This window comes from Arachis ipaensis, chromosome B8, assembly GCF_059453495.1.
Source record: "Arachis ipaensis isolate K30076 ecotype BB chromosome B8, ASM5945349v1, whole genome shotgun sequence".
In the NCBI taxonomy this organism is placed as follows: Eukaryota; Viridiplantae; Streptophyta; class Magnoliopsida; order Fabales; family Fabaceae; genus Arachis; species Arachis ipaensis.
Window position 1 is genome coordinate 11,784,894 of NC_142443.1, and position 23,022 is coordinate 11,807,915.

The 23,022-nt window shown below is 37.5% G+C and overlaps 2 non-coding genes across 2 annotated transcripts; one reads left to right on the forward strand and one right to left on the reverse strand.

Moving 5' to 3' along the window:
* Positions 1 to 1,249: 1,249 nt before the first annotated feature.
* On the forward strand, positions 1,250 to 1,357 carry LOC148547220 (small nucleolar RNA R71). The gene has a single exon (XR_015897388.1). It is a non-coding gene; the product is annotated as a small nucleolar RNA R71 (small nucleolar RNA).
* A 19,315-nt stretch (positions 1,358 to 20,672) lies between these two features.
* Positions 20,673 to 20,780, reverse strand: LOC148547221 (small nucleolar RNA R71). Its single transcript, XR_015898414.1, has one exon. It is a non-coding gene; the product is annotated as a small nucleolar RNA R71 (small nucleolar RNA).
* Positions 20,781 to 23,022: the final 2,242 nt, after the last annotated feature.

Below are 23,022 nucleotides of genomic sequence, written 5' to 3' on the forward strand. Positions count from 1 at the left end.
TTTTAGCAGCTTGCACCCCATAGATTCCCAGTTTCTCTATTACAGAGAGGGGCATGAGGTTTATCCCTGAACCAAGGTCACACAGAGCCTTAAAGATCATGGTGCCTATGGTACAAGGTATTATGAACTTTCCAGGATCCTGTCTCTTCTGAGGCAATGTCAGTTGATCCAGATCACTTAGTTCATTGATGAACAAGGGAGGTTCAACTTCCCAAGTATCAATGCCAAATAATTTGGCATTCAGCTTCATGATTGCACCAAGAAACTTGGCAGTTTGCTCTTCAGTAACATCCTCATTCTCTTCAGAAGAGGAATACTCATCAGAGCTCATGAAGGGCATAAGAAGTTTCAATGGAATCTCTATGGTCTCTAGATGAGCCTCAGAGTCCTTTGGTTCCTCAGAGGGAAGCTCCTTATTGATCACTGGACGTCCCAGGAGGTCTTCCTCCTTGGGATTCACTTCCTCTCCTCTCCTCACAGGTTCGGCCATGGCGCTTATGTCAATGGCCTTGCACTTTCCTTTTGGGTTCTCTTCTGTATTGCTTGGGAGAGTACTAGGAGGGATTTCAGTGATCCTTTTACTCAGCTGGCCCACTTGTGCTTCCAGATTTCTAATGGAAGACCTTGTTTCATTCATGAAACTTACAGTGGCCTTAGATAGATCAGAGACTAGATTTGCTAAATTAGAAGCATTTTATTCAGAGTTCTCTGTCTGTTGCTGAGTTGATGATGGAAAAGGCTTGCTAATGCTAAACCTGTTTCTTCCACCATTATTAAAGCCTTGTTGGGGCTTTTGATCCTTCCATGAGAAATTTGGATGATTTCTCCATGTTGAGTTATAGGTGTTTCCATAAGGTTCACCTAAGTAATTTACCTCTGCTATTGCAGGGTTCTCAGGATCATAAGCTTCTTCTTCAGGAGAAGCCTCTTGAGTACTGTTGGATGCAGCTTGCATTCCATGCAGACTCTGAGAGATCATATTGACTTGCTGAGTCAATATTTTATTCTGAGCCAATATGGCATTCAGAGTATCAACTTCAAGAACTCCCTTCTTCATAGGCGTCCCATTACTCACAGGATTCCTTTCAGAAGTGTACATGAACTGGTTATTAGCAACCATGTCAATGAGTTCTTGAGCTTCTGCAGGCGTTTTCTTTAGGTGAATGGATCCACCTGCAGAAGTGTCCAGTGACATCTTTGATAGCTCAGATAAACCATCATAGAATATATCCAGGATGGTCCATTCTGAAAGCATGTCAGAAGGACACTTTTTGGTCAACTGTTTGTATCTTTCCCAAGCTTCATAGAGGGATTCACCTTCTTTCTGTCTGAAGGTTTGAACATCAGCTCTAAGCTTACTCAGCTTTTGAGGAGGAAAGTACTTGGCTAAGAAAGCCGTGACCAGCTTATCCCAAGAGTTCAGGCTGTCTTTGGGTTGAGAATCCAACCATAATCTAGCTCTGTCTCTTACAGCAAAAGGGAAAAGCATGAGCCTGTAGACTTCAGGATCTACTCCATTAGTCTTAACAGTATCACATATCTGCAAGAATTCAGTTAAGAACTGAAAAGGATCTTCAGATGGAAGTCCATGAAACTTGCAGTTCTGCTGCATCAGAGAAACTAATTGAGGTTTCAGCTCAAAGTTGTTTGCTCCAATGGCAGGAATGGAGATGCTTCTTCCATGTAAATTGGAATTAGGTGCAGTAAAGTCACCAAGCATCTTCCTTACATTATTATTATTTTCGGCTGCCATCTCCTCTTCCTGTTCGAAAATTTCTGAAAGGTTATCTCTGGATTGTTGTAATTTAGCTTCTCTTAATTTTCTCTTCAGAGTTCTTTCAGGTTCTGGATCTGCTTCAACAAGAATATTCTTGTCCTTGCTCCTGCTCATATGACAAAGAAGAAGGCACAGAAAAATAATAATAATAGAGATCCTTTATACCACAGTATAGGGATCCCTTTGTGAGTAGGAGAAGAGGGGGAGACAAAGAATGTAATATAATGGAAGAAACACAACTGTGAGGAGGGTTGAGATGTGAGATGAGATGTTAGTAGATGAATAAATAAATAGAATAAGATGAGAGAGAAGGAATTTTCGAAAATAATTTTTTTGAAAAAGAGTTAGTGATTTTTGAAAATAGTTTTTGAAAAATGTTAGTAATTTTCGAAAATTAAGATTTAAAAATTAAAATAATTAATAAATTAAAAATAAATTTTGAAAAAGGGGGAAGATATTTTCGAAAATGAGAGAGAGAGAGTTAGTTAGGTAGTTTTGAAAAAGTTAAGAAACAAACAAAAAGTTAGTTAGTTAGTTGAAACAAATTTGAAAATCAATTTTGAAAAGATAAGAAGTTAGGAAGTTAGAGAAGATATTTTGAAATCAAATTTTTGAAAAAGATAAGAAGATATTTTAGAAAGATATGATAGGAATTAGTTTTAAAAAAGATTTGATTTTTAAAATCACAATTAATGACTTGATTCACAAGAAATCACAAGATATGATTCTAGAACTTAAAGTTTGAATCTTTCTTAACAAGTAAGTAACAAACTTCAAATTTTTGAATCAAAACATTAATTGATTATGTTATTTTCGAAAATTTGATATAAAAACAAGAAAAAGATTTTTGAAAAAGATAAGATTTTCAAATTGAAAATTTGATTTGACTCATAAGAAACAACTTGATTTTTAAAAAATTTTGAAAAAGTCAACTCAAATTTTCGAATTTGATGAGAGAGAAAAAGGGAAAGATATTTTTTTTATTTTTGAATTTTTAATGAAGAGAGAGAAAAACAAGAAAAATGATGCAATGCATGAGAATTTTAGATCAAAACATGTGATGTATGCAAGAATACTATGAATGTCAAGATGAACACCAAGAACACTTTGAATGTCATGATGAATATCAAGAACACATTTTTGAAAAATTTTTAATGCAAAGAAAACATGCAAGACACCAAACTTAGAATTCTTTAATGCTTAGACACTAAGAATTCAAGAATGCATATGAAAAACACCATACAACACAAAACAAAAAAAATCATCAAGATCAAACAAGAAGACTTACCAAGAACAACTTGAAGATCATGAAGAACACTATGAATGCATGAAATTTTCGAAAAATGCAAGATGCACATGCAATTGACACCAAACTTATAACATGACTCAAGACTCAAACAAGAAACAGAAAAATATTTTTGATTTTTATTTCTAATTTTTTTGGATTTTTTCGAAAATTATATGTAAAAGAAAAAAATAACGATTCCAAAATTTTTAATATGAATTCCAAGAATCTTGCATTCTTAGTCTAAAGCTTCAGTCCAGGAATTAGACATGGCTCACTAGCCAGCCAAGCTTTCAATGAAAGCTCCGGTCCAAAACACTAGACATGGCCAATGGCCAGCCAAGCTTCAGCATGTAATTCAGACATGACACGCCCAACATACTCATTCCCAAAGGAATTAGACATGGCTTTACAGCCAGCCAGGCTTCACATGCTTCATGAAACACTAGAATTCATTCTTAAAAATTCTGAAGAAAAATATTTTTTTGAAAACATTTTTTTTTTTGAAAGATTTTTGAAAAATTTTTTTTTGAAGAGAAAAAAAAAAGAAAATTACCTAATCTGAGCAACAAGATGAACCGTCAGTTGTCCAAACTCAAACAATCCCCGGCAACGGCGCCAAAAACTTGGTGCACGAAATTGTGATGTCCAGGCTCGAACAATCCCTGGCAACGTGAGTAACTTGGTACGCGTAATCGTGATTACACTTTAATTATGTAAAATTCATGGCTCTTTCTTTTCCTGGCAATGGCGCCAAGAACATGGTGCCAATACCATGGTTCACAACTTCGATACAACTAACCAGCAAGTGCACTGGGTCGTCCAAGTAATACCTTACGTGAGTAAGGGTCGAATCCCACGGAGATTGTCGGTATGAAGCAAGCTATGGTCACCTTGCAAATCTCAGTCAGGCAGATATAAATTGATAATGATGTTTTCGAATAATGAATAATAGAATAGGGATAGAGGTACTTATGTAAATCATTGGTGAGAATTTCAGATAAGCGAATGGAGATGCTTTCGTTCCTCTGAATCTCTGTTTTCCTGCTATCTTCACCCAATCAGTCTTACTCCTTTCCATGGCTGGCTTTATGCAAGGGCATCACCGTTGTCAGTGGCTACATCCCCTCCTCTCAGTGAAAAATATGCTCACATGCTCTGTCACAGCACGGCTAATCATCTGTCGGTTCTCGATCATGCTGGAATAGGATTCACCCTCCTTTTGCGTTTGTCACTAATGCCCAGCACTCGCGAGTTTGAAGCTCGTCACAGTCATTCAATCATTGAATCCTACTCGGAATACCACAGACAAGGTTTAGACTTTCCGGATTCTCTTGAATGCCACCATCATTCTAGCTTACACTACGAAGATTCTGGTTAGGAGATCTAAGAGATACTCATTCAATCTAATGTAGAACGGAAGTGGTTGTCAGGCACGCGTTCATAGGGGATGATGATGATTGTCACGTTCATCACATTCAGGTTGAAGTGCGAATGAATATCTTAGAAGTGAAATAAGATGAATTGAATAGAAAACAGTAGTACTTTGCATTAATCTTTGAGGAACAGCAGAGCTCCACACCTTAATCTATGGAGTGTAGAAACTCTACCGTTAAAATTACATAAGTGAAAGGTCCAGGCATGGCCGAGATGGCCAGCCCCTCTGATCTAAGAACCAGGCGTCCAAAGATTGTACACAACTGATCAAAGATGTCTAATACAATAGTAAAAGGTCCTATTTATAATAAACTAGTCACTAGGGTTTACATGAGTAAGTAATTGATGCATGAATCCACTTCCGGGGCCCACTTGGTATGTGCTTGGGCTGGGCTTGAGTGTTTCACGTGTAGAGGTCCTTCTTGGAGTTGAACGCCAACTTTTGTGCCAGTTTGGGCGTTCAACTCTGGTTTTGGCTCCTTTTCTAGCGCTGGACGCCAGATTTGGGCAGAAAGCTGGCGTTGAATGCCAGTTTACGTCGTCTATTCTTGGCCAAAGTATGGACTATTATATATTTCTGGAAATCCCTGGATGTCTACTTTCCAACGCAATTGGAAGCGCACCATTTCGAGTTCTGTAGCTCCAGAAAATCCACTTTGAGTGCAGGGAGGTCAGAATCCAACAGCATCAGCAGTCCTTCTTCAACCTCTGAATCTGATTTTTGCTCAAGTCCCTCAATTTCAGCCAGAAAATACCTGAAATCACAGAAAAACACACAAACTCATAGTAAAGTCCAGAAATGTGAATTTAACATAAAAACTAATGAAAACATCCCTAAAAGTAACTAGATCCTACTAAAAACATACTAAAAACAATGTCAAAAAGCGTATAAATTATCCGCTCATCAGTGCCTGACAAACACCCGCATCTACTTGGGTTCGTGTGAATACGTGGCCGGAAAGCACGAGCCAACATCTATGTTTATACATCTCTTAGACGGTTAATCCACCACTTCGTTGGGGACTTCTCGAGACACCAGTTCAGCCGATTTCCGGGGAGATTAGGGTCTCCATGGTATATGCTAGAATCCATAGAAGCAGCATTCTCTCATCCGGAAGATTCGACCTTGTCTATGGAGTTTTGAGTAGGATCGCCAAGAGAATGAACTGCTAGAGCTTCACCCTCCGTCAGATTGAATGACCACAAGTTTGATCTGTAGCAGAGGAGTTCAATGACCACGGGCAATGGCTTTGATCACATACAGCCTGCCATAGAAGAAGATCATTCACAAGCAAAGAAGACACTAATACCAGAGTTATTTCAGAAAGGCAAAGCAACTCCAATTCTTCAACTCTATTCCTCTCACTGATTTAATCCAATTGGTTTTACCCCTTTCATATCAACCCTATCCTTAAAGTATTAGCACCCTATTATAATAATCCCTTAAATATTCATCTATCAACCTTTTGATTGCCTGACTAAGACCTGCAAGACAGCCATAGCTTGCTTCAAGCCACAATCCTCGTGGGATCGACCCTGACTTGCTCAGGTATTACTTGGACGCCCCAGTGCACTTGCTGGTACAATAGTATGAAGGTGTGGGGATTCATGCTACCACCTCTCAACCGGCGTTGAGCACATACAGCTTGCCATAGAAGAAATCATTCACAGTTGAAGAAGACAGTAAAACCAGAGTTATCCAGAAGAACAAAGCATCTCCAAGCCTTAACCATCTTCTTATCACTAGTTATAATCAAACATTGTAGTTCCATCTTATTCCAATTCTATACGTTTTAAACAAAAAACCTACTTCTTTTATTCACCTAACTAAGATCTATAAGATAACCATAGCTTGCTTCAAACCACAATCCTCGTGGGATCGACCCTGACTCGCTCAGGTATTACTTGGACGACCCAGTGCACTTGCTGGTTCAGTTGTACGTGGTGTGGGAATTCGTGCACCAAATTTTGGCGACCCGAGTTTGGACAACTAACGGATTATCTTGTTGCTTAGATTAGGTATTCTTTATGTTTTATTTTCTCTTTTGTTTGTGTCTTTTGTTTTCTTTTCAAAAAATTTTCAAAACCTTTTCTGTTTTTGGCTATGTATTTTCTTCTGATTTTCTTACTCTTAGTCTTACCTATTTCTTTTTTTCTTTTTCAAAATTTCTTCAAAAATCTTTTCTTTTCTTTATTAATCTTTATCTTTTGTTTGAGTCTTTAGTTCTTGTTCTTGGTAAAAGTTTCAAATTTCTTGGTGTCTTTTTCCAAAAATTTTCAAAAAAAGTGTCTTTTGTTTGAGTCTTGTGTCAATCCTTAAGTTTGGTGTTTTCTTGAATCTTTTCTTTTAAAAATTTTGAAAATTGTGTCTTTGGTTTTCAAAATTTTTAAGTTTGGTGTCCTCTGTATGTTCTTGTTTTCTTTGAATCCTTTGAGTTTTGTTTTTGGTGTTCTTCTTGATCTTCAAAGTGTTCTTGTTTTTCTTCTTGTTTTGATCTTAAAAGTTTTAAGTTTGGTGTCTTTTGGTATTTGTTCTCTTGATTTTCAAAAATTTGTACTTCTTTGATCTAAAAATTTTAAGTTTGGTGTCTTTTGGTTGTTTTTCTCTTTCTTCATTAATTCAAAAAATAAAAAAATATCTTTTCTATCTTTATTTTAAAAATATTTTTGAAAATTACAAAAATATTTTCAAATTTTAATTTCAAAATCACTATCTTATCTTATCTTAATTTAAAATTTTTTCAAAAATCATATCTTTTTCAAATCACTATCTTATCTTTTTATCTTTCTTTAAAATTCAAAAAAATCTTATCTTATCTTATTTCAAATTCAAAATTTAAAAATCTCAATTTCAAAATTTAAAAATTCAAAATTCAAAATTCAAATCTTTATCTTATCTTGTTTCAAATTCAAAATTCAAAAATTTAAAATTCAATTTTTAAAATCTTATCTTATCTTATTTCAAATTCAAATTTTAAAATTCAATTTCAAAATTTAAAATTTAAAATTTAAAATTTCAAAATAAAATATTTTTCAAAAATCAAATTTCAAATCTTATCTTCTTCAACCTCTTTTCAAATCTTTTCTTTTAAAATTTGATTCTTTCTTATCTTATCTTTCTTTTAAAATTTAAATTTCAAATATTTTTAACTTTTTTATTTTGATTTCAAATCTTTTTTATTTAAAACTTATCTTTTCTTAACTTCCTTATCTTATCTTTCTTACCTAACTTATCTTCTTTTCAATTCAAAACCTTTTCTATCTTATCTTCTTTTAAATTTTAATTTTAAAATCTTTTCAAATCTTTTCAATTATTATCTTATCTTGTTGACTTTTTCAAATATTTTCAAAATCAAATATTTTCTAATCTTCTATCTTATCTTATTTTCAAATCTTTCTTAATTAGTTAGTTGTTTTCTCTTTCTTCTCTTTCAAAACTTCCTAACGAACTCCTCTCTCTTCTATTTTCAAAAATATCTTCTTTATTTTTCCCTCTTCTTTTTCGAAAATCATCAATAAATTTTCAAATCTTTTTAGTTCATTAACCTTTATTTGATTAATAAATAAAATAAAAATAAAAATATTTCAATTCTAGTTTCTAATTTGCTTCTAATTTTTGAATTCTTCCTCTCTTCTATTCGAATTCTTCTTCTCTACCCTCATTCTTCTTTCTTCTTCATATCTCACAGGGAGTTCTCTATACTCTGACATAGAAACTCTCATTTTTCTTTGTCTTTTATTTATGTATGCAGAGACATCGGAGTCACTATGGATCCAAAGAGGAATGCACAAATTGGGAGACCTCTTGGTTCCTACACATTTGACACTCTTATTGACTCAGATGACTTTAAGGTCAACCTAGAACAGGCCCTGCTATTACGGCAAAAATGCTAGATTCATGGACACCCACAGGAAGACCCTAGTAAGTTCATCTCTGACTTCCTGCAGTTCTGTGACATTGTAGAGGCAAATGGAGTGAACCCTAAAGTCCCCAGGCTAAAACTATTTCCATTTGCTCTGAGTGATCAAGCAAATTAATGGTGGCATATGAAACTTAGAGGAATTGTGAATACCTAGGATAAGGTTATTAACAAATTCCTGAACAAGTTCTCTCCCTCACAGAGATTAACCAAGCTGGTGACAGATGTTCAAACCTTCAGGTAGAAGGAGAGCGAGTCTCTCCATGATGCTTGGGAGAGGTACAAGCTGATGTTCAGGAATTGCCCTCCCCATATGTTCTCAGGATGGGGCAAGACAATGATCTTCTATGAAGAAATCTCTGAGATAGCCAGGAAGACAGTAGATCACTTTGCAAATGGCCCTCTGTACTTTATAGAGACACATGAAGAGGTAGATGAGCTCATTGAGATAGCTGCCAATAACCAGCACTTATACTCCTGTGAGGAGACTCCAGTTAGGATAGAAGTTCTAGACATGGAGACTGTAGCTGTACCCCCTACTAAGGTTTATAATGCTCCTAGTGATATGAGTAGTAACTACCCTCAAGGAGACACTTTCACCCATGACCGGTGGACACTTGAGCAGGTTAATATTCCTCTTACTGAGTTGTTTGAGGAGGTGCATCCCTATAGGGCCCTCACAGAAATCCTGATGCTCTCTGGGAATGAGACCTTAAAAGAAGGTGAGACAGTCGTCTTCACCAAAGAGGCCGAACCTCAGGAGCCTGCTACTGAGGGACTGAAGGCAATCAAGATCCAAGAGGATCCTGAGAATTCCAGTGAACACGCCCCTACTGAGGAGAAGGAACCTCAAGTTGAGTCTTCTCTGGGCATGCAAGAAGAGCCTGTGACTCCCATAGAGCACGCCCTTATAGAGGTGAAAGAGCTTCAAGAGCTACCTTTCCTAAGTGTGTAAACAGAACCAGAAGATAAGCAACTGGCTCATTTCCAATCAGCATTCAAGAAGCTGCAAGTCAATATCTCTTTTATAGAGGTATTTGAAAAGAAGGACCTAATGAAAGATGAAATAGAGGTACTTACTGAGAAGTATAGTACACTAATTCAGAATGAGCTGCCAAGGAAGATGCCAGATCCAGGGAGCTTTCAGATCTTATGGACTACTGGAAAGCTCACTTTTGACAAAGCCCTGTATGATCTTAGCTTAAGTTTAAATCTGATACCTTCACCTCTGATGAAGAAGCTATGAATCCAAGAGGCACAAGAAACAAGGATTACCTTGCATAAGGACTGGATGGTGTTCAAAGTTCTTGACCCTCTATTACCCCCTGACAAAGGAGGCACTTGCATAAAGGATTCAGTATCCAAGCCTCCTCCCTTGGATGAAACCAATTCAATCTCTCCTAAGACCAAACGTAATTTTGGTGTTAGATGTACACTATCCACAAAGGAGGAAGGCCCCAAAAGGAAGATGCCTAGGGGCTGAAAAAAATATCCCTACTGAAGGCTTTTCACCATGGAAGGGGGAAGTGGCAAAAAGGGACACCAGCATATTGCTGCAAGCCCAACCCTGCCTCAGGCAGTGAACAAGATCCTGCCTCTTGAGCGTATTACGCTATTCCATGAGAGCACAGGAAGGACACTCCCAGTAAGGAGTAAGAATTTATTCCTCTATGACTATCTTCCTCCTTGAAAAGAGCTGTCCGTCAAGCTAGTGACATTAAAAAAGCGCTTGTTGGGAGGCAACCCAACCATGAGTAGAGTATTTCTATTTTTATTTCTTTTGTTTATTTTCATTTAAGTTTATTTTAGTTTATTTTTAGAGTTTTCCCTTGCTTTTTAATGTTTGTGATCCTGTGCAGTAGTTAGAACAGAAACAGAAACAGTTAGAGCTGAAAACAGAACACCCTGGAGCAGAAACCTTGCTGGCGTTGAACGTCAGACAAGGAGCCAGAGTGGGTATTCAACGCCCTCCGGGGAGCAACAAGCTGGCGTTGAACGCCAGCCAGGGAGCCAGGCTGGGCATTTAATGCCTAAAAAGGCAGAAGACCTGGCGTTCTTCCTCTTGGGCGTTCAACGCCTGTAAGGAGGGTAGGGAATTCAATTGCCCTAGCCTCTCAAGACCAGTAGGTCCCACAGAAGCTCCACCTACCCCACCCTCATTTACTATATTCTTTTCCATTGTTCATATTTGCTCGAGGACGAGCAAACTCTTAAGTTTGGTGTTGCAAAAACTTTGCTTCTACCACTCCTAAGTATAGCACGAAAGACTGGTGAAACCTAAAGGAAGAGGAAGTGAAAGGCGCTTGCCTCCACTTCCCTCACCTCATTTGTCACCTATGCAATTTAGCTGGAATTGTCATAGAAGAGGACTAGCCCATCACTAAAAGAAGGATGAAGCATATTAGAGAGCCGGCACATGGACCACAGCAAAAGCATGTAGAGCCACCTCAATAGAAATCCCTGAGATGCCTCAAGGAATGTATTTTCCTCCCCAAAAAACATTTTTGGGATCAAATGAAATAGAGAAGATCAACTGAGGTAGGAATATCAAGAGCACTCCACCATCCTCCATGAAATAGAGAAGATCAAAGAGTTGTGAGGGAAGAACAACAGAGACAAGGGCGTGACATTGAAGAGATCAAGCACTACATTGGATCCTCAAGGAGGAGTAGTAGCCGCCATCACTAAGGTGGATTCGTTCTCTTAATTCCCTTTTCTTATGTTATTTTTCTATTTTTTGTTATGTTTTATTATCTGTTCTCTTATTCTTATTGCATGATCATTTTTATCTATGTCTTAAAGTTATGAAATGTTCCATATATCTCTCACCTTACTTAAAACAATACATAAACTTTGAGTTATATAATAAGAATAGTTCAACTATTTTGATGTGGTGGCGTTGCTTTTGTTTTCTGAATACATGAACAAACAGTGCATATTTGAAGTTGAAATTTCTGAATGTTGGCTCTTGAAAGAATGATGAAAAAGGAGAAGTATTATTAGTAATCTGAAAAATCCAAAAATTGATTCTTGAAGCAAGAAAAATCGGCAAAAAGAAAAAGAAAAAGCATGTTGCAATAAAAGAAAAAAAATATATGCATGCGAGAAAAAAAATAAATAAATAAAAAGCAAAAAAAGCCAATAGCTCTTTAAACCAAAAGGCAAGAGCAAAAAGCCAATAACCCTTTAAACCAAAAGGCAAGGGAAAAAGGATCCAAGGCTTTGAGCATCACTGGTTAGGAGGGCCTACAAGAAACAAAATCTTGGCCTAAGCGGCTCAAATAAGCTGTCCCTAACTATATGCTTGTGGTGTGAAGGTGTCAAGTGAAAAGTTTGAGACTGAGCAGTTAAAGTCGTGATCCAAAGCATAAAGAGTGTGCTTAATAACTTTGGACACCTCTATCTGGGGATTCTAGCAAAGCTGAATCACAATCCGAAAGGGTTCACCCAGTTAAGTGTCTGTGGTATCTAAGTTCCTGAAGATGCCAACATTTCTGAACTTCAATGCATAGTGAGATGCAAAAACTATTTAGAAGCAAAAAGCTACTAAGTCCCGCTCATCTAATGGAAAACTGAGCATCATTGAAAACTCTAAGATTTATTGTATCTTACTCTTCTTTTTATCCTACTTTGTTTTTAGTTGCATGGGGACAAGCAACAGTTTAAGTTTGGTGTTGTGATGAGCGGATATTTTATACGCTTTTTGCCATCATTTTCATATAGTTTTTGTTATATTTTGTTTAAGTTTTATTGAGTTTTCATTGATTTTAGTGTAAAATTCACATTTTTTTATTCTACTTTGAATTTGTGTGTTTTTATGCAATTTCAGGTATTTTCTGGCTAAAATTGAGGAGTTGGAGCAAAAGTCTGATTCAGAGGCAGACAAAACACTGCAAATGTTGTCTGGATCTGTCCTCCTTGCACTCAAAAGAGCTTTTCTGGAGCTACAGAAATGAAAATGGAGAGTTCTCAACGGCTATGGAAAGCTAACATCTAGGGATTTCCATAAATATATAATAATCCATACTTTTTTCAGAATTGAAGGCCCAAAACTGGCGTTCAACGCCAGCCTCCTGCCCTATTCTGGCGTCCAACGCCCACAAGGGAGTAGCCAGCATTCCAACGCCCAAGAAGGACCCCCTAGACAGCGTTCAACGCCCTAGAGGCCTTCTAGCACGTGGATCTCAATGAAGCTCAGCTCAAACACTCACCAAGTGGGACCCAAAAGTGGATTTTAGCACTAAAAGACTGTTTTATCCTTTTTATGTAATCCTTAGTCATTAGTTTAGTATTTAAGGGAGAAGATCACATAGCTCTCAATCTCTTCTAGAATATTTCAAATTTTACATTGTATTTTCTATTAGTATGAGTTTCTAAACCTCCTAGGTTGAGGGGAGGAGCGCCGCTGAGTTTTATAGATCAATAAAAATATTACTGTTTCTCTTCGATTCGTGTTTGATTCTCGATTCTAAAATGTATGTTCGTTCTTCATCATTATGAATGCGTTGAACTGGATCAAGGTTATGTCATTCTACATAGGTTCAGAGTGCGTCTTTCATCAGACAATGATGAATTACTAGTTTGATTATACATCTCTTAGACGGCTAATCCACGAATTCGTTGGGGACTTCTCGAAACATCACTTCAGCCGAGGTATGGGGAGATTAGAGTATTTGTGGTAAAGGCTAGAACCCAAAGGCACAATATTCTCTAATCCGAAAGATTCGACCTTTTCTGTGGCGTTTTGAGTAGGATCATTAAGGAGAATGGACTGTAGGAGCTTCACCCTCAATCAGAATGGATCCACACTAACCCTGGGGTTCAGATCTGGAGGAGCATTGGCGACCTCTCAACTGGCGTTGATCACATACAGCCTGTCATAGAAGAAGTCATTCACAGTTGAAGAAGACAGTAAAACCAGAGTTATCCAGAAGAACAAAGCATCTCCAAGCCTTAACCATCTTCTTATCACTGGTTATAATCAAACATTGTAATTCCATCTTATTCCAATTTTATGCGCTTTAAACAATATACCTACTTCTTCTATTCACCTGACTAAGATTTACAAGATAACTATAGGTTGCTTCAAACCACAATCCTCGTGGGATCGACCCTGACTCGCTCAGGTATTACTTGGACGACCAGTGCACTTGCTGGTTTAGTTGTACGAATTGTTGGAATTCGTGCACCACATATTTAAGAACTTAACAAAAATTTTGCAAGCTTCCTCATCCGTCCTAAAAAGAGAAGTCTGTAGGGGAGTGAGAACATCGTTCTCGCTGGTTCTCATTAGAGGGTTTAAGAATTATTATAAGAAGATATTTTAAATAAAACTATTTTCAATCGCAGTGATCGTCAGTTCATTATCCAAATCTAAAACTCATATTTTTCTTATAAAAAAATTTCACACAAAATAACATTCCATACATCTCACCGCTTACTAAGAAATCATTTTACCCAAAACTTACCACTGTTCCAACCAATCATGGTCTCCTGCCAAAATCAAATCAACTCAGCCTTCGACACAAATTCAATCAACTCAGCCTTCGGCACAAATTCAATCAACTCAGCCTCCAGCCCAATTAAAAATAAATCATCCCCAAAACTCAAATCCAAAACAGAATCAATCACAGGCACAAATAATGCAAGAAAAACACAATCAGAGAGCAATTACAACAAGTACAATAAATTAAATAAGAATTAGACAGAAATCATCAGATAGGCAAACCAAAACACTTAAGCACACCCAGACAAAACAAACAAATGCAGTATGATGCATGCCTGTCTTACTAGCCGTGAGCTCATGTGTCGGTTACTTTTCCAGAACCCGACACATCTGGTAGCTAACCCGGATATTATCCTCTCAAAAATCGGTAGGCAGTACACCACCACGATCCCCACCATTGCAAGCAGTACACCACCACGATCTTTGCAAGATTTTCAATTGAAAAACACACACCCGTGGGTGGTAAATAACCGCGATCCCTACAAACATTTTCATTTAAAAACTCGTGGACGGTAAATAACCACGATCCCTACGCATATCGTGACACTGGACAAGCGGTACAGTACCACGATCCTTGCCAGGTCAAAGCTCACATTCAAAACCACAATCCTTTAAAAATCTTGACCCAGAGCAAGTGGGACTAAGCCACAACACTTGCGTACTGCCCAAGTAATTCAAATCTAAATTTTTTTTTCCTTTAAAACCAAAACCACCTCTTTGTAACATTCTCCAGAACCTTCAAAACAATTTCACTTAAAACCAATTCTTCTTTCAAAAGACAAAAAAAAATTATTTATTAGTTAAATTCCTCGACAAGGCCTCTAGATTTTAGGGGAGTGACAACCAATCTCATTTTCTTAAGTTCATTAAAATTTCTTAAAATCATAGCTTCTCAATTTGAATGATCATAATAAAATTTAAACCAAAACCAAATCATTTAAACTAAAATCAAATATTTAAACCAAAATCAAATTATGTAAATCAAAAGTTCTGAACCAATTTCAAAACCAAATCATTCAAAATAAAACCAATTTGACTTTCATTCTTAAATTTAAAACATTTCCAAAGGCTCGAAGATCGTCCCGTTTTGCTAAATCAAGATTATTCGAATTCTTCAATTTTTCCAAAACACCGCAAAATGGAATAATTCATTCAAAAACCAATTTCTTTTTAAATTCACTAAAATTCCTCTAAATGTAATTCCTTAATTAAACTCAAAACATAACTTTTTTCTTAATAATTTGAACTCAAACAAAATTCATTCTTTTCTTAAATAAATCAACATCAAATAAACAATTATTCAATCTAAATTAACCAAAATAAAACTTTTCAAAATTCTCATAAATATTTCGACAGCATCTCCCCTAAAACTCAAATTTTGCCACCCTTTTGGGTCATATCCAAACCATTTCTCAAACCTTTTTCAAATCATTTTCAAATCGTAATTCACTACCAGTAAAATCAAACCAATTTCCAGTAAATCACAATTTAACTTCAACATAATCAACTAAAAATCATAATTCTAGCCACCACAATCAATCAATAATTCAATCAAACAAATGATTATAGTCATCCGAAATAATTCAATTCAATCTATAAGACTTACGAAAATCATAAAAATATATTTTTTTTTGTATTAATATCGACTTGTAACAATTCTTGATAATAAATTGAGTTTAAGAAATAGTCCCTACCTCAATCGCGACTTAACCACATGAAAAAATTCTTTTAAAACCCTTAATTCGCAACAGCGGCGTTAAATCATCCCATCCTCGCAGTAGAAACAGTTCATCAAATATAGGACGCAAGAATCGAAACTCAACTCTGAGATATTAACGTCGCGTAAAACCAATAACTTATAAGAGAATAACAACGGTAAGAGTTTTGGGATAAGAGCGACTTACTGAACTCAGAGAAGAACCAAAGAACAGAGCAGCGGCTTTCGGCAACCACAACACCTTTGCCGATGACCTTCGTCCACAGCAACGGCGGCAGTAGCCCAGGGATGACCATGGCGGTGGCGGAAACAGCTCTCTTCTCTATGGCACAAGCTTCACGTGCTTCTCCCTCTCACGTGTAGTGGCGGGGATGGCATTTTCGGTGGCCAGCATGGCGGCGTGGAGCTCTGGCGACGCAGCAGCAACACAGGCGCAACGACGGTGAGCCTAGCAGCAGCAATAACGGACCTTCGGTGACAGTGGAGGCACGGTGGCGACGCAGGCAGTGACGCCCCCTTTGCCACTCACATGCTCTCTCTCCTCTTCGCGACATCGCCGGCGACGTGTGCGGTGTGTAGATCAGCGACAACTCTTCCCTCTAACAACGACGACAGGACACGAACAGCTTCCCTCTCGAAGGCACAGTGGCGGCGACACTGGCGAGGTGGGCTGGATGGCGCCAGTAGTGCGGATCCTCAAGCACGGCAGTTCGGCGGCAGCTCCACGGAACGGCAACAACGCGCTCCCCTCCTTTCTCTTCTTCCTCCTTTCCCTCTGCTCTCCCCATTTTGTCCTCTCCCTTTCTTTATTTTTTTCGTTTTTGTGTGTATGTTTGCAAGGGAAGAGTGATGGTTGTGAGGGTGGAGAGTGTGTATTAGGGTTAGTGTTATGTGATGAGCGGATAATTTATACACTTTTTGGCATTATTTTTAGTATGTTTTTAGTAGAATCTAGTTACTTTTAGGGATGTTTTCATTAGTTTTTATGTTAAATTCACATTTCTGGACTTTACTATGAGTTTGTGTGTTTTTCTGTGATTTCAGGTATTTTCTGGCTGAAATTGAGGGACTTGAGCAAAAATCAGATTCAGAGGTTGAAGAAGGACTGTTGATATTGTTGGATTCTGACCTCCCTGCACTCAAAGTGGATTTTCTGGAGCTACAGAACTCAAAATGGCGCACTTCCAATTGCGTTGGAAAGTAGACATCCAGAGATTTCCAGAAATGTATAATAATCCATACTTTGCCCAAGTTTAGATGACGCAAACTGGCGTTCAACGCCAGCTCTCTGCCCAACTCTGGCGTCCAGCGCCAGAAACAAGTTGCAAAGTGGAGTTCAACGCCCTAAATGGCACAAAAGGTGGCGTTCAACTCCAAGAAGGACCTCTACACGTGCAACACTCAAGCTCAGCCCAAGCACACACCAAGTGGGCCCCGGAAGTGGATTTATGCATCAATTACTTACTTCTGTAAACCCTAGTAGCTAGTTTATTATAAATAGGACTTTTTACTATTGTATTAGACATCTTTGAATCTTGGAACATCTTTGGACGCCTGGTTCTTAGATCAGAGGGGCTGGCCATTCGGCCATGCCTGGACCTTTCACTTATGTATTTTCAACGGTAGAGTTTCTACACTCCATAGATTAAGGTGTGGAGCTCTGCTGTTCCTCAAAGATTAATGCAAAGTACTACTGTTTTCTATTCAATTCAACTTATTCCACTTCTAAGATACTCATTCGCACTTCAACCTGAATGTGATGAACGTGACAATCATCATCATTCCCTATGAACGCGTGCCTGACAACCACTCCCGTTCTACCTTCGATTGAATGAGTATCTCTTAGATTACTAATACAGGGGACCGAGTCCGAGATATTGGGATCTTCGTGGTATAAGCTAGATTGATGGCGGCATTCATGAGAATCTAGAAAGTCTAAACCTTGTCTGTGGTATTCCGAGTAGGATTCTAGGATTGAATGACTGTGACGAGCTTTAAACTCGCGAGTGTTGGGCGTAGTGACAGACGCAAAAGGATAGTAAATCCTATTCCAGTATGATCGAGAACCTCCAGATGATTAGCCATGCAGTGACAGCGCATCGGACCATTTTCACAGGGAGGAATAGGATGCAACCAACGACAAAGGTGATGCCTCCAGACGATTAGCCGTTCTGTGACAGAGCATTTGGATCATTTTCCCGAGAGAGATCGAAAGTAGCCATTGGCACCGGTGACATCCTTACATAAAGCTAGCCATAGAAAGGAGTAAGATTGATTGGATGAAGATAGCTGGAAAGCAGAGGTTCAGAGGAACGAAAGCATCTCTACACGCTTATCTGAAATTCTAACCAATGAATTACATAAGTATTTCTATCCTTATTTTATTAATTAATTTCAAAAATTCCATTACTATTTTATATCAGCCTGACTGAGATTTACAAGGTGACTATAGCTTGCTTCATACCAACAATCTCCGTGGGATTCGACCCTTACTCACGTAAGGTATTACTTGGACGACCTAGTGCACTTGCTGGTTAGTTGTGCGAAGTTGTGAACCATGGTATTGGCATCATGTTTTTGGCGCCATTGCCAGGGAAAGAAAAAGCAATGAATTTTACATAATCAAAGTGTAATCACAATTTCTGCGCACCAAGTTTTTGGCGCCGTTGCCAGGGATTGTTTGAGTTTGGACAACTGACGGTTCATCCTGTTGCTCAGATTAGGTAATTTTCTTCTTATTTTGTTTTCAAATAGTTTTCAAAAATCTTTCAAAAATTTTTCTTTTGTTTTCGAAAAAAATAAAAATAAAAATGTTTTCAAAAATATATTTTTCTTTAGAATTTTTAAGATTGAATTCTAGTGTTTCATTAAACATGTTGAAGCCTGGCTGGCTGTAAAGCCATATCCAAACTCCTTTGGGATTGGTCTTCAACTAATCACCTCAATGGATGTAAATCCATTCTAAAGCTTGGCTGGCTATTAAGCCATGTCTGACCCCTTGATTGGAGCTTTAGTTTAAAGAGCATAAGATTCCTAGAATTCATATTAAAAAATTTTGGAATCCTTATTTTTCTTTTTCAAATAATTTTCGAAAAAATACAAAAAAAATCATAAAATCATAAAAATCCAAAATATTTTTTTGTGTTCTTGTTTGAGTCATGTGTCATGTTATAAGTTTGGTGTCAATTGCATGTGCATCTTGTATTTTTCGAAAAAAAAAATCAAAAAATCATGCATTCATAGTGTTCTTCATGATCTTCAAGTTGATCTTGGTAAGTCTTCTTGTTTGATCTTTGCATTTGCATGTTTTGTGTCTTTTCTTGTTTTTCATATGCATTCTTGAATTCTTAGTGTCTAAGCATTAAAGGATTCTAAGTTTGGTGTCTTGCATGTTTTCTTTGCATTAAAAATTTTTCAAAAATATGTTCTTGGTGTTCATCTTGACATTCATAGTGTTCTTGGTATTCATCTTGACATTCATAGCATTCTTGCATGCATTCATTGTTTTAATCCATAACTATCATGCATTGCATCATTTTTCTTGTTTTTCTCTCTCATCATAAAAATTCAAAAAATCAAAAAAATATCTTTCCCTTTTTCTCTCATCAAATTCGAAAATTTGGATTGACTTTTTCAAAAATTTTTAAAAATCAAGTTGTTTCTTATGAGTCAAATCAAATTTTCAATTTGAAAATCTTATCTTTTTCAAAAATCAAATCTTTTTCAAATTTCTTAGTTATTTTCGAAAATTCCAAAAATATTTTTCAAAAATCTTTTTCTTATTTTTATATCAAATTTTCGAAAATAACAATAACAATTAATGTTTTGATTCAAAAATTTCAAGTTTGTTACTTGCTTGTTAAGAAAGATTCAAACTTTAAGTTCTAGAATCATATCTTGTGATTTCTTGTGAATCAAGTCATTAATTGTGATTTTAAAAATCAAATCTTTTTCAAAAACTAATTTCTATCATATCTTTTCAAAAAAATATCTTCTTATCTTAACTTTTTCAAAAATTTGATTTCAAAATATCTTTTCTAACTTCCTAACTTCTTATCTTTTCAAAATTTGTTTCAACTAACTAACTAACTTTTTGTTTGTTTCTTATCTTTTTCAAAACTACCTAACTAACTCTCTCTCTCTCTCTCTAATTTTCGAAAATATCTCCCTCTTTTTCAAAAATTCTTTTTAATTAACTAATTATTTTAATTTTTTATTTTTGAAAATTACTAACTTTTTTTCAAAAAAACTATTTTCAAAAATCACTAACACTTTTTTAAAAATAATTTTCGAAAATTCACCTTCTTCCTCATCTCCTTCTATTTATTTATTCATCTACTAACATTTCTTCCTCACATCACTCACAAAATTCGAACCCTCTCTTCTATCTGTGTTCGAATTTTTTTCTTCTTTTCTTCTTCTACTAATAATAAGGAACCTCTTTACTGTGACATAGAGGATTCCTCTTCTTTTCTTTTTCTCTTCTCTTTCTTATGAGCAGGGACAAAGAAAAAGGCATTCTTGTTGAAGCTGATCCAGAACCTGAAAGGACTCTGAAGAGAAAACTAAGAGAAGCTAAATTACAACAATCCAGAGACAAACTTATTGAAAATTTCGAACAAGTAAAGGAGATGGCAGCCGAACCCAACAACAATAATGCAAGGAGGATGCTTGGTGACTTTACTGCACCTAATTCCAATTTACATGGAAGAAGCATCTCCATTCCTACCATTGGAGCAAACAATTTTGAGCTGAAACCTCAGCTAGTTTCTCTGATGCAGCAGAACTGCAAGTTTCATGGACTTCCATCTGAAGATCATTTTTAGTTCTTAACTGAATTCTTACAGATCTGTGATACTGTTAAGACTAATGGAGTAGATCCTGAAGTCTACAGGCTCATGTTTTTCCCTTTTGCTGTAAGAGACAGAGCTAGAATATGGTTGGACTCTCAACCCAAAGACAGCCTGAACTCTTGGGATAAGCTGGTCACAGTTTTCTTAGCCAAGTTCTTTCCTCCTCAAAAGCTGAGCAAGCTTAGAGTGGATGTTCAGACCTTCAAACAGAAAGAAGGAGAATCCCTCTATGAAGCTTGGGAAAGATACAAGCAGCTGACCAAAAAGTGTCCTTCTGACATGCTTTCAGAATGGACCATCCTGGATATATTCTATGATGGTTTATCTGAGCTATCAAAGATGTCATTGGATACTTCTGCAGGTGGATCCATTTACCTAAAGAAAACGCCTACAGAAGCTCAAGAACTCATTGATATGGTTGCTAATAATCAGTTCATGTACACTTCTGAGAGGAATCCTGTGAGTAATGGGACGCCTATAAAGAAGGGAGTTCTTGAAATTGATACTCTGAATGCCATATTGGCTCAGAATAAAATATTGACTCAGCAAGTCAATATGATTTCTCAAAGTCTGAATGGAATGCAAGGTGCATCCAACAGTACTCAAGAGGCATCTTCTGAAGAAGAAGCTTATGATCCTGAAAACCCTGCAATAGCAGAGGTAAATTATATGGGTGAACCTTATGGAAACACCTATAACCCATCATGGAGAAATCATCCAAATTTCTCATGGAAGGATCAACAAAAGCCTCAACAAGGCTTTAATAATGGTGGAAGAAATAGGTTTAGCAATAGCAAGCCTTTTCCATCATCCACTCAGCAACAGACAGAGAATTCTGAGCAGAATCTATCTAGCTTAGCAAACTTAGTCTCTGATCTATCTAAGGCCACTGTGAGTTTCATGAATGAAACAAGGTCTTCCATTAGAAATTTGGAAGCACAAGTAGGCCAGCTGAGTAAAAGGATCACTGAAATCCCTCCTAGTACTCTCCCAAGCAATACAGAAGAGAATCCAAAAGGAGAGTGCAAGGCCATTGATATAACCAAAATGGCCGAACCCAAAGAGGGAGAGGAGGACGTGAATCCCAAGGAGGAAGACCTCCTGGGACGTCCAGTGATCAATAAGGAGTTTCCCTCTGAGGAACCAAAGGAATCTGAGACTCATCTAGAGACCATAGAGATTCCATTGAACCTCCTTATGCCATTCATGAGCTCTGATGAGTATTCCTCTTCTGAAGAGAATGAGGATGTTACTGAAGAGCAAGCTGCCAAGTTTCTTGGTGCAATCATGAAGCTGAATGCCAAATTATTTGGTATTGAGACGTGGGAAGATGAACCTCCCTTGTTCACCAATGAACTAAGTGATCTGGATCAACTGACATTGCCTCAGAAGAGACAGGATCCTGAAAAGTTCATAATACCTTGTACCATAGGCACCATGATCTTTAAGGCTCTGTGTGACCTTGGTTCAGGAATAAACCTCATGCCCCTCTCTGTAATAGAGAAACTGGGAATCTATGGGGTGCAAGCTGCTAAAATCTCATTAGAGATGGCAGATAATTCAAGAAAACAGGCTTATGGACAAGTAGAGGACGTGTTAGTAAAGGTTGAAGGCCTTTACATCCTTGCTGATTTCATAGTCTTGGATACTGGAAAGGAAGAGGATGAATCCATCATCCTAGGAAGACCTTTCCTAGCCACAGCAAGAGCTGTGATTGATGTGGATAGAGAAGAATTGATCCTTCAATTAAATAAGGGCAACCTTGTGTTTACAACTCAAGGATCTCTCTCTGCATCCATGGAGAGGAAGCAGAAAAAGCTTCTCTCAAAGCAGAGTCAACCAAAGCCCCCACAGTCAAACTCTAAGTTTGGTGTTGGGAGGCCACAACCAAACTCTAAGTTTGGTGTTGAACTCCCATATCTAAACTCTAAGTTTGGTGTTGGAGAGACTCAACAAAGCTCTGACATCTGTGAGGCTCCATGAGAGCCCACTGTCAAGCTATTGACATTAAAGAAGCGCTTGTTGGAAGGCAACCCAATTTTTATTTATCTAACTATATTTCTCTTAGTTATATGTCTTTATAGGTTCATGATCATGTGGAGTCACAAAATAAATATAAAAATTGAAAACGGAATCAAAAACAGCAGAAGAAAAATCACACCCTGGAGGAAGCATCTGCCTGGCGTTCAACGCCAGAACAGAGCATGGTTCCGGCGCTGAACGCCCAAAATGGGCAGTATCTGGGCGCTGAACGCCCAAAATGGGTATCATCTGGGCGCTGAACGCCAGAATTGCACCCTGGAGAGAAGCTGGCGCTGGACGCCCAGAACAAGCATGGTTCTGGCGTTCAACGCCAGAAATGGGAAACAAATAGGCGTTGAACGCCCAAAATGAGCACCAACCTGGCGCTGAATGCCTAGAGTTGTGTGCAAGGGCATTCTGCATGCCTAAATTGGTGCAGGGATGTAAATGCCTTGACACCTCAAGATCTGTGGACCTCACAGGATCATCTCAGGATCTGTAGACC